This window comes from Oncorhynchus gorbuscha, unplaced genomic scaffold, assembly GCF_021184085.1.
Source record: "Oncorhynchus gorbuscha isolate QuinsamMale2020 ecotype Even-year unplaced genomic scaffold, OgorEven_v1.0 Un_scaffold_17149, whole genome shotgun sequence".
Classification (NCBI taxonomy): Eukaryota; Metazoa; Chordata; class Actinopteri; order Salmoniformes; family Salmonidae; genus Oncorhynchus; species Oncorhynchus gorbuscha.
Genome location: NW_025758793.1, coordinates 876 through 4962, shown reverse-complemented (window position 1 = coordinate 4962; position 4087 = coordinate 876). Strand labels below are relative to the sequence as shown.

The window sequence follows — 4087 nt, the reverse complement described above, 5'->3', positions numbered from 1 at the left end:
TGCAGTTCACACTTCATGCAGCCTTGTCTTACGACAACATACTGTCATGTAGCAATGACAAGCAACTTTAATGTAACACTGATGTCAAAATGTCAGATGAAAAAGCAAGACATTACTTACTTTCAGAGGAGCAGCATAGCACACACCATTGAGGCCCACAAACAAAGCTGTGGAGTTTCCTTGAAGCAGAGCATAAAGAAAGAACGTTACAAATGCACAAAACCCAGCATCGAACCAGGGACCTTTAGATTCTCAGTCTAGCGCTCTCCCAACTGAGCTATTTCGAAAATCACTCAACTTCTTCTGTGGCACTTTCTGGACAGCTCAATTGTTGAAATGCACCGAGCCTCTCTGCAAGTGCTGGCACGTCAACAAACAAGTCCACCAACAGCATAGCCTGACAAGACTGGACCCTCTTGGTTGCTTCTTGCGAAGAAATTCAAACGGCTGGGAATTAGCTCAAATGCTTTGCATGCGTGAGGTAGTGGGATCGATGCCCACATTCTCCAAAAGCACATTGTTTTGGATCCAAGAAAACTCAGTTCACACTTCATGCAGCCTTGTCTTACGACAACCTACCCTCATGTAAACAATGTCAAGAAACTGTCATGTAACAATGACAAGAAACTCTCATGTAACACTGATGTCACAATGTCAGATGAAAAGAAAGACTTACTTTCAGAGAGCAGCGTATCACACACTCTAACCAACTGAGCTAACCGTCCGCTGGCTACAGAGCACAATTGTTGAGATGCACCGAGCCTCTGCAAGTGCTGGAGCACAAACTAACAAGTCCACCAACAGCATAGCCTGACAAGACTGTACACTCTTGGCTGTTTCCTTGTGGCAATTCCAAAACAGCTGGGAATTTGATCAATTGGTACTGTGTTTGCTTAGCATGCTATAGGTAGTGGGATCGATGCCCGCATTCCCCAAAAGCACATTGTTTTATGGATCCAAGAAAGCTGCAGTTCACACTTCATGCAGCCTTGTCTTACGACAACCTACTGTCATGACAACAATGACAAGCATGCTTTAATGTAACACTGATGTCAAAAATGTCAGATGAAATAGCAAGACATTACTTACTTTGAGAGGAGCAGCGTAGCATACACCATTGAGGACCACAAACAAGCTGTGGAAAGTTTCCTTGAAGCCAGAGCATAAAGAAAGAACAAATAATGCAACCCTGATCGAACCAGGACCTTGTGATCTTCAGTCTAACGCTCTCCCAACCAAGCTATTCTGGCACCATTCAACAACTTGTAATTCTGTGGCACCCTTGGACAATTCACATGCATGTGACTCATAATTTTGACACTCAAAATGTACATGATAGCCAGTATGGGGATCTGGCACGACCTTTGGCGTTATTAGCACCACACTATAACCAATCATAACCGGCCATTTGCTATTTTTATACCTCAATTGTTGAATGCACCGAGCCCTGCAGGTGCTGGCATCGATGCCCACAAACAAGTCCAAAACAGCATTGCCTTATGGATCAAGACTGGTTCACACTTCTTGGCTTGTCTTCGACAACCTACTGTCATGAAACAATGACAAAAACTATTGGGAATTAGTAACACTGATGTCAAAATGTCAGATGAAAAAAGCAAGACATTACTTACTTTCAGAGGAGCAGCGTGCCCACCATTGAGGACCACAAAAAAGCACATTGTTTTAAGCCAGGCATAAAAAAGAAAACCCAGTTCACACTTCAGGATGCCAGCCTTGTCTTCAGTCTAACCTACTGAGTCATGTAGCAATGACTCAAGCAACTTTACCCTTGAAACACTGATGTCACAATGTCAGATGAAAAAGTACAAGCATTACTTACTTTCAGAGGAGCAGCGTATCACACACTCCCAACCAACTGAGGCCAGCCATTTACAAACAAATTGTTGAAATGCACCGAGCCTCTGCAAGTGCTGAGCACAAAGAAACAAGTCCAAACAGATAGCCTGAAAACCTTCCTCTTGTCCAATCTCCAAATGGACCTTAGACAGCATGCTGTCCAACTGAGCATTCTTGCCCAATTCTCCAAAAGCATTGTTTTATGGAACCCTCCAGTTCACAATTCACATGCCTTGTGCTTACTTTGACAAGAAACTGTCATGTAACACTGATGTCACAATGTCAGATGAAAGAAAGACATTACTTACTCACACACTCTAACCAACTGAGCTAACCGGCCGCTGCTACAGAGCACAATTGTTGAGATGCACTGGAGCCTCTGCAAGTGCTGGCAGCACAAACTAACAAGTCCACCAACAGCATAGCCTGACAAGACTGGACACTCTTGGTTGCTCCTTGTGGCAATTCCAAACAGCTGGGGAATTTGATCAATTGGTATTGTGTTTGCTTAGCATGCTATAGGTAGTGGGATCGATGCCCGCATTCCCCAAAAACACATTTTTTATGGATCCAAGAAAGCTGCAGTTCACACTTCATGCAGCCTTGTCTTACGACAACCTACTGTCATGTAGCAATGACAAGCAACTTTAATGTAACACTGATGTCAAAATGTCAGATGAAAAAGCAAGACATTACTTACTTTCAGAGGAGCAGCGTAGCACACACCATTAAGGCCCACAAACAAAGCTGTGGAAAGTTTCCTTGAAGCCAGAGCATAAAGAAAGAACAAATACCGCAACCCGGGATCGAACCAGAGACCTCTAAATCTTCAGTCTAACGCTCTCCCAACTGAGCTATTCCGGCAAATCACTCAAACTAATTCCGTGGCACCCTTGACAATTCACATGCATGTGACTCATAATTTTGACACTCAAAATGTACATAATAGACAGTATGGGGATCAAACCCATGACCTTGGCGTTGTTAGCACCACACTCTAACCAACTGAGCTAACCGGCCATTTGCTATTTTAATCAATTGTTGAAATGCACCAAGCCTCTGCAAGTGCTGGCACTTCAAAGAACAAGTCCAACAACAGCATAGCCTGACAAGATTGGACCCTCTTGGTTGCTTCTTGCGGAAATTCCAAACGGCTGGGGAATTAGCTCAAATGCTTTGCACGCGTGAGGTAGTGGGATCGATGCCCACATTCTCCAAAAGCACATTGTTTTATGGATCCAAGAAAACTCCAGTTCACACTTCATGCAGCCTTGTCTTACGACAACCTACTGTCATGTAGCAATGACAAGCAACTTTAATGTAACACTGATGTCAAAATGTCAGATGAAAAAGCAAGACATTACTTACTTTCAGAGGAGCAGCGTAGCACACACCATTGAGGCCCACAAACAAAGCTATGGAAAGTTTCCTTGAAGCCAGAGCATAAAGAAAGAACAAATACAGATGCCGAAACCCGGATCGAACCAGGGACCTTTAGATCTTCAGTCTAACGCTCTCCCAACTTAGCTATTCTGGCAATTCACTCAACATAATTCTGTGGCACCCTTGACAATTCACATGCATGTGACTCATAATTTTGACACTCAAAATGTACATAATAGCCAGTATGGGGATCGAACCCATGACCTTGGCGTTATTAGCACCACACTCTAACCAACTGAGCTAACCGGCCATTTGCTATTTTGCTCAATTGTTGAAATGCACCGAGCCTCTGCAAGTGCTGGCACGTCAACAAACAAGTCCACCAACAGCATAGCCTGACAAGACTGGACCCTCTTGGTTGCTTCTTGCGGAAATTCCAAACGGCTGGGGAATTAGCTCAAATGCTTTGCACGCGTGAGGTAGTGGGATCGATGCCCACATTCTCCAAAAGCACAATGTTATATGGATCCAAGAAAACTCCAGTTCACACTTCATGCAGCCTTGTCTTACGACAACCTACTGTCATGTAAACAATGACAAGAAACTCTCATGTAACACTGATGTCACAATGTCAGATAAAAAAGAAAGACATTACTTACTTTCAGAGAGCAGCGTATCACACACTCTAACCAACTGAGCTAACCGGCCGCTGGCTACAGAGCACAATTGTTGAGATGCACCGAGCCTCTGCAAAGTGCTGGAGCACAAACTAACAAGTCCACCAACAGCATAGCCCACAGACTGGACACTCTTGGTTGCTCCTTGTGGCAATTCCAAACAGCTGAGA

General features: G+C 44.0%; 4 non-coding genes across 4 annotated transcripts; all 4 read right to left on the bottom strand.

Annotated features, from left to right (window-relative positions):
* Nucleotides 1-2648: 2648 nt before the first annotated feature.
* trnaf-gaa lies at nt 2649-2721 on the bottom strand. The gene has a single exon. It is a non-coding gene; the product is annotated as a tRNA-Phe (tRNA).
* An 82-nt stretch (nt 2722-2803) lies between these two features.
* Nucleotides 2804-2877, bottom strand: trnav-aac. The gene has a single exon. It is a non-coding gene; the product is annotated as a tRNA-Val (tRNA).
* A 445-nt stretch (nt 2878-3322) lies between these two features.
* Nucleotides 3323-3394, bottom strand: trnaf-gaa. Its single transcript has one exon. It is a non-coding gene; the product is annotated as a tRNA-Phe (tRNA).
* An 82-nt stretch (nt 3395-3476) lies between these two features.
* On the bottom strand, nt 3477-3550 carry trnai-aau. Its single transcript has one exon. It is a non-coding gene; the product is annotated as a tRNA-Ile (tRNA).
* Nucleotides 3551-4087: the final 537 nt, after the last annotated feature.